The 12198-nt window shown below is 41.6% G+C and overlaps 1 protein-coding gene across 31 annotated transcripts in view; it reads right to left on the bottom strand.

Annotated features, from left to right (window-relative positions):
- COMMD9 (COMM domain containing 9) overlaps window positions 1-12198 on the bottom strand; it is a 1186740-nt gene that overhangs the window by 240577 nt on the left and 933965 nt on the right. The window contains exon 1 of one of the 31 annotated variants that reach the window (XM_050759496.1): window positions 4402-4405. The exons of the other annotated variants lie outside the window; for them this stretch is intronic. The gene's annotated coding sequence lies outside the window, so the exon portion shown is untranslated. Of the gene's footprint in view, window positions 1-4401; window positions 4406-12198 lie in introns of those variants that run through there. 31 annotated transcript variants of the gene reach the window in all.

The following is a 12198-nucleotide window of genomic DNA, read 5'->3' as shown; positions in this document are numbered from 1 at the left end:
AAAGAAGTTATTTAAAACTATCTGGCCAGGCACAGTGGCTCATGCCTATAATCCCAGTACTTTGGGAGGTTGAGGCAGGAGGATCACTTGAGGCCAGGAATTTGAGACCAGCCTGGGCAATATAGTGAGACCCCATCTTTACACAAAATTTAAAAATTACCTGGGTGTGGTGGTGCACATCTGTAGTGTGAGCTACTCTGGAGGCTGAGGTGGGAGGATGGCTTCAGCCCTGGCAATTAAGGCTACAGTAAGCCATGATGGCACCACTGCATTCCAGCCTGGGTGACAGAGTGAGACCTTGTCTCAAGGAACAAACAAACAGCCAAACAAACCCAAAACTATGACATAGTATGGGCTCAACAAATGTTACCAATACTATATGTCCTACTTTCTGGCTGCCAATATTCATTAAAAATGCTTCTTTTTTTAAAGAAGAATTTATCCTTGGTTCTCAGGTTCTGTCAACCCCCTTTTAAAAAGATTGTATTTTGAAATACTTAAGACATAAAAAGAACACAAACATCTGTGTGCTCACCACCCAGCTTTAAAAAATAAAACATTGCCAGCCTTTGTGTATCGCTCCCTAGAAGCTCCTCTTATAAAATTAAATCTCTTATGGGATGGAAGAAAAGGTCATTACATGAAATTGAGAGCTGGAGAAAAGGAAGAGCAAGAGAATCAGAGTTCCCTCCACTTCTTCATGTGAGCTCTGGGGCAGGTTACATAACCTCCATGAACTGCAATGACCAAAAACCATAAAAAAGGGGATAATGTCTACCTTACCAGGCTTTTGTCAGGATAAAATAATAAAAATCTATTGTGAGAGACCCCAGCACTAGCCTTTCAAAAATATTAGGTGTTCTGTGTATGTTTCTTTACGTTGTTTTCATAAGTGCCTTCAAGGGGCCTTTTCCTACGTCTTCAAATCCAATTTATTCAATATAGGAGAGAGTTTTAGTGCTCATCCATGCCTTGGGCACACAGGAAACTTACAAATACCATTTCCCTTTGCAATCAAGCAGGGCCATGTGACTAGTTCTGGCCTGTGCACTATGAGGAGAAGGATGCATATCATTCCTAGGTCAAAGCGTTTTATTTTCATTGCAAGACTCTTTTCCCCGTGTGCAACCAAGAAGCAAAGGGCAGCTACAAGAGGGAAGAGATGGATCACACAGTTGATGTATAAGGGCAGTTGCCTTGGAAAGTCAACCCACCTGCATTGGACTGCATTGGACTTACATGAGCAAGAAAACCAACGCCTGTTATTGGGATTGTCTTTTCTGCTGCATAGCTAAGCCTACTTTATGCACAGTTCTTTCTTGAAGTCTTTCCTGATACTAGAAATAAGAAAGCCAAAGTTCTACTCCTGCTTCTGCCTCTCACTGGAATTGGGACCTGGTCAGATGTCCTTGTCTATAGAGTGTAATGAAATCTATCCTGTCTTCTTTTCAGAGCTGTTACGAGTTCAAGTGAGGTCACATGGAAAGATACCTTGCGAACTAGGAAGTCCTACAGAGATGGAAAGAGTTGACTATTCCTATTAGTAAGGTTACCTATATACAGCAACCACAATGATCAGGTTTCCTGAAAAGCTGCTGTTAGGTTGGTGCAAAAATAATTGTGGTCTTTGCTTTTACTTTGAATGGAAAAAATGCCAGTTACTTTTGTATCAACCTAATAATTTAAAATATTTTGTCCAGTTGTCCTTATAAGTAAATCAAATGTGAATAAACATATAGTCTCCATATCTTCTATAGTTTCAATGCATCCCCTAAATTTCATGTGTTGGGAACTCGATCTCCAATGTGGTGGTTTTGGGAACTGGGACCTAATGAAAGGTATTTGGGTCATGGAAGGACACTCTTCATGAATGGATCAATGGCATTATCATGCGAGTGAATTCATTATTCTGGGAGTAGTTTCCTTATAGAGGGACAGGTTTGGTCCAGCCCCGTCTTTCTCTCCATCTCTTTCTTTCACTCTTGCCTTCTTTTTGCCCTTCCACCATAGGATGACACAACAAGAAGGCTCTTACAAGATACCAGCCACTTGAGTTTGGACTTCCCAGCCTCCAGAACTAAGCCAGTAAATTTCTGTTCATTATAAATTACCCAGTCAGTGTTATGCTGTTATAGCAGCACAAATTGAACTAAGACAATATCATTCCTGGGTTGCTGTTTCTCACATCCTGTTTGAAAAATGAAATAGGATATACTTTTACACAGCTGAGGGTAGAGTTGGGAAGGTAAAACTTCCCCAAACATTTGGAAATAAGATGGCTCCCTACAAGTTGAGTTATAAAATTATGACACAATTCATTAGCTCAAAATACACTTATTGAACAACCATTATAAGTGTGTGTGGCAGCCTGCCTTGAAGATGATATTTATGCCCATGTGTAGTTTGCATACATAGGGCTGCCTCATGTAACAGTATATTTGTCTGTTCTCACACAACTGATAAAGACATACCTGAGACTGGGTAATTTATAAAGTAAAAGAGGTTTAATGGACTCACAGTTCCATGTGACTGGGGAAGCCTCACAATCATGGTGGAAGGCAAAAGGCACGTCTTACATGGCAGCAGACAAGAGAGAGAATGAGATCTAAGGGAAAGGGGTTTCCCTTTATAAAACCATCAGATCTCGTGACACTTATTCACTACTACAAGAGCAGTATGGGGGAAATTGTCCCCATGATTCAATTATCTCCCACTGGGTCCCTCCCACCAAACATGGAAATTAGGGGAGCTACAATTCAAGATGAGATTTGGGTGGGGACACAACCAAACCATATCAACAGGATATTGTGGAAATGACAGAATATTCCTCCCTAGACTGGGCTGTAGAAGACATTGCAACTTCTGTCTTGCTCTCTCTTATTTGCTATGAGGGAAACCCCTGCCCTGTCCTGAGGTTTAGTAGCCCTTTAAAAAGGCTACTGAGCAACTGAGCCCTCTTGCCAATATCCCGACAATTGTGGAGGCTTTCTGCCAAAGCCTTGTGAGTGAGTCATCCTGGAAGTGGATCTTCCAGCCCCAGTCAAGCCATCAGATGACATCTTGACTGCAGTCTCATGAGAGACCCTAAGCTGGAACCTACAAAAACTGTAATATAGTAAATGTTGTCTTAAGCTCTAAATTTTGGGTAATTTGGTACACAGCAATAGATAATCAATAGAACGTGTTAGGCACTGTTCTTAGCCCAGGAGATACAGCAGTGCAGCAGTCCCCAAACATTTTGGAACCAGGGACTGGATTTATGGAAAACAGTTTTTCTACTGACCAGTGTGGGGCAGGGAGATGGTTTTAGGTTGATTCAAGTGCATTACATTTATTGTGCACTTTATTTCTATTATCATTACATTGTACTATATAATGAAATAATAATACAACTCACCATAGTGTAGAATCAGTGGCATTTCTGAGTTTGTTTTCCTGCAACTAGACAGTCCCATCTGGGGGTGATGAGAGACAGTGACAGATCATCAGGCATTACATTCTCATAAGGAGTGTGCAACCTAGATCCCTCACATGTGCAGTTCACAAAAGGGTTTGTGCTCTTATGAGAATCTAATGCCACAGCTGATCTGGCAGGAGGCAGAGCTCAGGCAGTAATGTGTGGATGGGGAGCGGCTGTAAATACAGATGCAGCTTTACTCCCTCACTCACCACTCATCTGTGAAGGAGAGATTTAAACTAAAAACCTGAGTGATGGTTTCTGCATGCAAAGATCTTTAAGCAGAGTGAGAGTGGTCCATGTGGAGGGAACACCTGTTGCAAAGGCCCTAAAGCTAAAATAAGCTACATTTATAATATAGGGCCTTAAAGTCAGTGTGGTTGAGGCAGGGAGAAGGAACTAAAGCAGCAGGTTTTAGATCAGAGTGGGCATACTCCTGAGGGGATACAAAACTTTCCAGAGGGTGCCCAGCTAGTTTTAAGGAGGTGACACGCAACCTAGAGAGACTGTGTGTTCAGAGAAGAAATGCAACCTGGTACATGCAATCTGGACAAAAACACCTGAGAATCAGAATCTTTCTTGTGCCAGAAGCAAGAATAAGAACTTAGATACGCTAACCTTTTATGAAAGTATAGACCAAGAAAGAATGAGTTAATTAAAAGGGGAAAGAGGAATTAGATATGATGGGACCTAGGCAAGGTCAGAGGTCCAGCATGACAGCTGTTTGGAAGAGGAGGTGCACTGCATCAAAATCTCCCCCTGGTTGCCCATTTTCAAAGGCAGGCTTTTTGGAGATGGCCTGATGTCATAATCTTTGAATTGTTAAATGATTTTACAATTGCTAACAGCAGCTAAATGAAGCCAAAGGAGCACATGAAGGGATATTTCTGAATACAGGATTCTGGCCTTAAAATACACTCCAAGTGTCCTAAGTTTCTCGTCAGCCCCCACCATTCCACCCTCTTCTCCATCCTCCCCATTACCCTACTCCATCAACATGAGGGAAAATGCTTAAAGCAGAGGAGGGAGGAGGTGTTAGGAAGTGGACGGGCAGGGCAGTGGGAGGGGGTGACAAAGAGGGAAGGGAAGGTGTGTGGACATGTGGATGTGTGCAAGAAGGCCCACGGGGAGACTGCACACAGTAATGGCAGGCTTTGGAGATGCACCTTTGGTTGTCGACTGTCCAGGCTAGAAGCAGAGCCTGAGCCACCAGGAGGCGGAAGTTTAGTTTTAGAAATCACATTGAAACCTACAAAAGTTCTCCAAATTTTCCAAGACAATGAGTTTTCCTTGGTAAAGCCCATCTACTAGCAAGGAGTACAAATATGTGCCCTCCTTCTCCATTGTCTTTCCCAAATCCCAATAAAAAATGTAAGCTTTTTTGTAGCCACACTCATTTTTCCTGCTCTTGGATAAAGGAATAAGTCTATTTATTTCTTAATTTTGAAGAAAGGGGACCGTGGGCACATATCCACTGCATTGGAGTCAATTTTGTTCTGAATTTTGCCACTGTTCATCAAGCAGTTGTTGAGATGATAAATTGACCCAATTAACTGCTTTCCTTGGGGGGAAAAATGTACCAGCTAGAGGATGTAAGTATATGATCTACTTGTGAATTATAGTTTTAATGCAAATGAATTGCTTTTGTCTGATTTGCATATATGTTTCTTGTGAGCCGAGTTAGTGCCCAGGCACATGGTGTGGTAAAAATCTGTGTTTTGTTTGTTTGTTTGTTTGTTTGTTTTTCTGAGATGGAGTCTCACTCTGTCGCCCAGGCTGGAGTGCAGTGGCATGATCTTGGCTCACTGTAAGCTCCGCCTCCCGGGTTCACACCATTCTCCTGCCTCAGCCTCTGGAGTAGCTGGGACTGCAGGTGCCCACCACCACACTCAGATAATTTTTTGTATTTTTAGTGGAGACGGGGTTTCACCATGTTAGCCAGGATGGTCTTAATCTCCTGACCTCGTGATTCGCCCGCCTTGGCCTCCCAAAGTGCTGGGATTACAGGCATGAGCCACTGCGCCCAGCTGGTAAAATCAGTTTTTGAACTGAGCTAAAGGTCAGATTAATTCACCAAAGTAAATAATACCTTATGAATTCTCTTTGTACCTTCCCTTCTGGACACATTTTAAAAAATTACTAAAATCACCCAAAACCTGAAATAAAGCAAAAGGATGCCTACATGTCCTTTCAATATCATTGCTTAACATGTTCACCTAATAAATATTTATCTATGTTGGAGCATGTGCCTCTGTTTGACTTTGCTACTTACTACTGGAATTACAGGTGTGAACCACTGCACCCGTCCCAAAAACATATATTTAAGCTTTTGGTTTAATCTGTATTTTGAAACAGTTGGAGGTTTATTGTTTAGGAAGTGTCTGAATTTAAAAGCCTGGTTTGTGTATATTGCTGATGGCTGCTAGGTGTGGAGACTCTCGCAGCAGCAGCAAAACAGAGAATCTGAGGCAGGACAGGAGGAAGTGTCCCCAACTGAGGTTTGAACTTGGTGAGAAAAACAGGATATTTGTTTCCAGTGTTCCTGATTTGAATTTGTGATATGATTTCCCAAAAAGGACACTAAATCACGATTAGTTTTCTTGAATTGCCCGCAATATAGTTGAAATAATGTCTTTTATGCAACAGTATTATTTTCAATAATTGCATATTTTCGTTGCAAACATATTTTAGATAGAATATGAACCAAATTGTCTCTTGTGAGGCTGACTGGAAAACTAATCCCAATTTATAACATTGTTTCTATGAAAGAATGTATATTTTGTTCCAAACAACTAAACGCAAATGTTTTGGGGTGGGGGGTATATACACATTTTTTAGAGTAGAATCAGCCTACAATGAGGTTTATTAAAATGACAAAATTAGGTAAATTACAAATGGCTTTAGTATAGAAGGAAAGGGAAGGTTTGTGTAAGTGTGTGTGTGTTTGAGTGTGTTTTGTTAATGCTATCATACCTTTTAGTTTTCTATCACATATAGTAGGACACACACTCCAGACTCCTGCAGTCTTTGCCCACGTTTGCCTCTCTCATATGGTGTGCTTGTTAATACCTTGTGATTATTAAGAATAAAATAACTTTCAATTTCAAATTGAACTTGCAGAATGCATCCACCAAAAAGTCACTTTCATCCCAATTCCTGCCAGAACAAAACAGATTTCTTCGTGGATTTACTAAGTAGAACATTGCTTTAACAAACAACACGAGAGTGTTTGCTTTCTTATAACAAAGTAATGTTCATGTTCTGAATGAGCTAATGCTACTACTTTCCTGAAGGAGATTCTGTAGGGGATATCAACTATGTTAAATAAATAATGACCTTTGAAGATTTGATATATGCCCATTGGAAGATTTCCAAAATGGTTATTTGAGGGTGATAATGGTGGTAATTTTTTCTTAAGGCATTTATTAAGGACCATTTACATTTTTTTGTTGTTGTTTTCTGCATCAGTAAGGTAGGGATATAAAGAGTCAATATTAGAAAGCAATGGGCAACAAAGAATTTTAGCCATGACCAGACAGGTGTGTTTTCTGATAGGAAATCCCTCAAAACTAAGGTAGCGAAGTGCCAAAAATCATATTCCAGAGAGGAAATAAAATATTAGAAATTGGAACACAGTTGGAAACTGAAATTCAACAGCTTTAATTGCATTACCCTTAAAGTCACTTATATTTATTTCAAATACATCATGCATTTTTATTTGTGATCAAATGTTTCAGTATAATATTAAAGAATATACAGTTTCCTATCTGTACAACTGCACTTAAAATAAATTAACTATTCCTCTAAGGTTGAACGTTAGGTTATTTCTTCTGCCTTTGCATTTATAATGTGCCAATGAACTTTTTTTGCATGAATCTTTGTCAGCATTTTAAATTATGACTGTAAGAAGGATTCCTTCAAGGGAAATTGGTAGGCCAAAGGCTGTGAATATTTATGACTCCTGTTACAACTGACTTCTCAGAAAGGTATCAATTTGTGTTCCATCTGGCTCTTGGTATCATCCTGTTTATTCTCTCCAGGATTCTGAGATTGAGTATTGTCTTAAAAACCAAATGAACATAACCCCTCCACGCTCTCCCACCAACCCACACCCACAACTTTAAAAAGAAATTCAAATTCACAGATAAGAGAAAATAGTCATGTTACAGAAGATTATTAAATAAAAAGTAAAAACATCTGCCTTACTATTTTGAAACTCGGCTCTACTTTCTGAAATAGCCACTGTGATTGGAATTTAAATTGATTACCAATTTTAAAATTTAAAACATAGTCTTGCTGTTTATATAAGAACTACATTGGGAAAGGAAGGAAGAGCTTACCTGCCAGGACTTGAAAACCACTATCCCACAGTTCCTAAATTCATCAACATCGCAAGCTTTCTTTTGACAGGAGTGCAATCTAAAGCCACTTCAAAGAATCACCTTGTTTTCTTGCTGACATTGCAGTGGGGAAGATGAGACCCAAAGACATTCAGCCAAGAGGGAAATGTGAATCATATGTTCACAAACTGGAAAAAGGCTATTTATTATTGTTATTATTATTATTTTTTTAGATGAAGTCTTGCTCTGTTGCCCAGGCTGGAGTGCAGTGGCATGATCTTGGCTCATTGCAACCTCCCTCTCCTGGGTTCTAGTGATACTCCTGTCTCAGCCTCCTGAGTAGCTGGGACTACAGGCGCGTGCCACCAGGCCCAGCTAATTTTTTGTATTTTGTTGTTGTTGTTGTTGAGACGGAGTCTGGCTCTATCGCCCAGGCTGGAGTGCAGTAGCCGGATCTCAGCTCACTGCAAGCTCCGCCTCCTGGATTTACGCCATTCTCCTGCCTCAGCCTCCCGAGTAGCTGGGACCACAGGCGCCCGCCACCACGCCCTGCTAGTTTTTTGTATTTTTTTAGTAGAGACGGGGTTTCACTGTGTTAGCCAGGATGGCCTCGATCTCCTCACCTCGTGATCCACCCGTCTCGGCCTCCCAAAGTGCTGGGATTACAGGCATGAGGCATGGCACCTGGCTGAAAAAGGCTATTCAAATGTAGTGATAACATGTATTTGAAAAGGTTACAGTATCTATCCAGTAAAACATATCAGATGTATAAAAGGGTTACAAACTTTATCTGAGAAAGTAAAACATTAGTGTTGTAAAAAGGAATTGCTGTGTTTGTCCAGGCCAGTGAGACATTAAAGATTACTTTGTTAGTTGAGATCTTAACTCTTAAAATATGGGACAAAGTTTATCACTATTGGTTATGGAGGCTGCTTTCCTTTCATTCTTTCCTTCCACTTCCCTTTCTCCAGTTTATAATTTCTCAATGGTTTGAGAGTAAGGGGCAGGCATTGTTACATGTTATCCTTAAATATTTCATTATACTAATGGTATGGTTTGGCTCTGTGTCCCCACCCAAATCTCATCTTTTTTTTTTTTTTTTTTTTTTTTGGAATTGGAGTTTTGCTCTGTTTGCCCAGGCTAGAGTGCCATGGCATGATCTCGGCTCACTGCAACCTCCGCCTCCCAGGTTCAAGTGATTCCCCTGTCTCAGTCTCCTGAGTAGCTGGGACTATAGGTGCGTGCCACCACGCCTGGCTAATTTTGCATTTTTGATAGAGATAGGGTTTCTCCATGTTGGTCAGGCTGGTCTCGAACTCCTGACCTCACATGATCCATCCTCCTCGGCCTCCCAAAGTGCTGGGATTACAGGCTTGAGCCACTGCTCGGCCCAAATCTCATCTTTTAGCTCCCACAATTTCCCCGTGTTGTGGGAGGGACCCAGTGAAAGATGATTGAGTCATGAGGGCAAGTCTTTCCTGTGCTGTTCTCATGATAGTGAATGAGTCTCATGAGATCTGATGATTTTAAAAACGGGAGTCTCCCTGCCCAAACTCTCTTTTGTTGTCTGCTGCCATGTGTCTTTCACCTTCCACCATGATTGTGAGGCTTCCCCAGCTATGTGGAACTGTAAGTCCAATAAACCTCCTTCTTTTGTAAATTGCTCAGTCTCAGGTATGCCTTTATCAGCAGGGTTCAGAAGAAGACAGGAAAATGTGGGAAAGTTTGGAACTTCCTAGACACTTGTTCAATGGCTTTGACTGAAATGCTGATAATGATATGGACAATGTAATCCAGTCTGAGATGGTATCAGATGGAGATGAGGAACTCACTGGGAACTGGAGCAAAGGTGACTCTTGTTATGTTTTAGCAAAAAAACTGGAAGCATTTTGTCCCTGCCCTAGAGATTTGTAGAACTTTGAACTTGAGAGAGATGATTTAGGGTATCTGGTGGAAGAAATTTCTAAGCAGCAAAGAATTCAAGAGGTGACTTGGGTACTGTTAAAGGCATTCAGTTTTATAAGGGAAGTGGGCTGGGTGCAGTGGCTCATGCCTGTAATCCCAGCACTTTGGGAGGCCAAGGCAGGTGGATCATGAGGTCAGGAGTTCAAGACCAGCCTGGCCAAGATGGTGAGACCCCATCTCTACTAAAAATACAAAAAAATTAGCCGGGCGTTGTGGCGCGTGCCTGTAATCCCAGCTACTCCGAAGGCTGAGGCAGATAATTGCTTAAACCTGGAGGGGCGGAGGTTGCAGTGAGCTGAGATCACGCCACCGCACTCCAGCCTGGGTGACAGAGAGAGACTCCATTTCAAAAAAGAAAAAAATAAGGGAAGTGGAGCATAAAATCTTGGAAATTTGCTGTCTGACAGTGAAATAGAAAAGAAAATCTCGTTTTCTGAGGAGAAATTTAAGCCAGCTGCAGAAATTTGCATAAGTAATGAGGAGCCGAATGTTAATCCCCAAGACAATGGAAAAAGTGTCTCCAGGGCGTGTCAGAGGTCTTCACGGCAGCCTCTCCCATCACAGGCCCAGAGGCCTAGGAGGAAAAAGTGGTTTTGTGGGCCTGGCCCAGGGTTCCTGTGCTATGTGCTGTCTTGGGACTTGGTGCCCTGTGTCCCAGCTGCTCCAGCCATGACTAAAAGGGTCCAAGGTATGGTTCAGGCCATGGCTTCAGAGGGTGCAAGCCCCAAGCCTTGGCAGCTTCCATGTGGTGTTGAGCCTGCGAGTGCACAGAAGTCACGAACTGAGGTTGGGGAACCTCTGCCTAGATTTCAGAAAGAAGTATGGAAACTCCTGGATACCCTGGCAGAAGTTTGTTGCAGGGGTGGGGCCCTCATGGAGAACTTCTGCTAGGGAAGTGTGGAAAGGCAATGTGGGGTCAGAGCCCCCACATAGAGTTCCTACTGGGGCTCTGCCTAGTGGAGCTGTGAGAAGAGGGCCACCATCCTCCAGACTGCAGAATGGTAGATCTACTGACAGTTTGCACTGTTTGCCTGGAAAAGCTGCAGACATTCAACACCAGCCTGTGAAAGCAACTGGGAGGGAGGCTGTACCCTGCAAAGCCACAGGGGTGGAGCTGCCTAAGACCATGAGTACCCACCTCTTGCATCAGTGTAACTTGGATGTGAGACATGGAGACAAAGGAGATCATTTTGGAACTTTAAGATTTAACTGCCCTGCTGGATTTTGGATTTGCATGAGCCCTTTAGCCCTTTGGTTTTGGCCAATTTCTCCCATTTAGAACAAGTGTATTTACCCAATGCCTGTACCCTCATTGTACCTAGGAAGTAACTAACTTGTTTTTGACTTTATAGGCTCATAGGTAAAGGGACTTGCTTTGTCTCAGATGAGACTTTGGACTGTGAACTTTTGAGTTAATGCTGAAATGAGCTGAGACTTAGAGGGACTGTTAGGAAGGCATGATTGGTTTTGAAATGTGAAGATATGAGATTTGGGAGGGGCTGGGGTGGAATGATATGATTTGGCTCTGTGTCCTTACCCAAACCTCATCTTGTAGCTCTCATAATTCCCACGTGTTGTGGGAGGGACCTGGTGGGAGATGATTGAATCATGGGGGTGGGTCTTTCTTGTTCTGTTCTTATAATAGTGAATGGATCTCATAAGATCTGATGGTTCTAAAAATAGAAGTTTCCCTGCACAAGCTCTCTCTTTGCCTGCTGCCATCCACATAAGATGTGACTTGCTTCTCCTTGCTTTCCAGCATGATTGTGAGGCCTCCCCAGCCATGTGGAACTGTAAGTCCAATAAACCTCTTTCTTTCATAAATTGCCCAATCTCGGGTATGTCTTTATTAGCAGTGTGAAATGGACTAATACAACTAAGAACAAGGAGCGTTTTCTATATAACCATAATATAATTATCACACTTGAAAACTTATATAATAAACATTACCCAATACACACCCATATTTACATTTGTGCAAATGTACTTCAAATATCCTTTAGAGATGGATGTTTGGCTTAGGCTTCCATCCAGGATCCAGTCCAAGTTCACAATTGCATTTGCTGGCCATTGCATAGTATTTTTTTTTTTTAAATACACTTTCAATTTTGAGATCATTGTAAATTTACATGCAATTGTAAGGTATAAGAGAGAAATTTCATTTACCCTTTACTCAGTTTCTACCAACGGTAACACCCTGCAAAACTGTAGGCTAATATGACAATATCTTGACATTCGTATAGTCAAGTTATAGAATATTTCTGCTATCACCAGGATCCATCTATCATGTTGCCCTTTTCTACCACACACATTCTCTCCTCCTCTATCCACCTTTATACTCCCCAAACTACTAATCTGTTCTCTATTTCTATAATTTTATCATTTCAAGAATTTTATATGAATGGAATAATATAGTGTGTAGATTTTTGGATTAGG

The sequence above is a fragment of the Macaca thibetana genome, chromosome 14 (assembly GCF_024542745.1).
Source record: "Macaca thibetana thibetana isolate TM-01 chromosome 14, ASM2454274v1, whole genome shotgun sequence".
In the NCBI taxonomy this organism is placed as follows: Eukaryota; Metazoa; Chordata; class Mammalia; order Primates; family Cercopithecidae; genus Macaca; species Macaca thibetana.
This window is presented reverse-complemented; position numbering and strand designations above follow the sequence as displayed.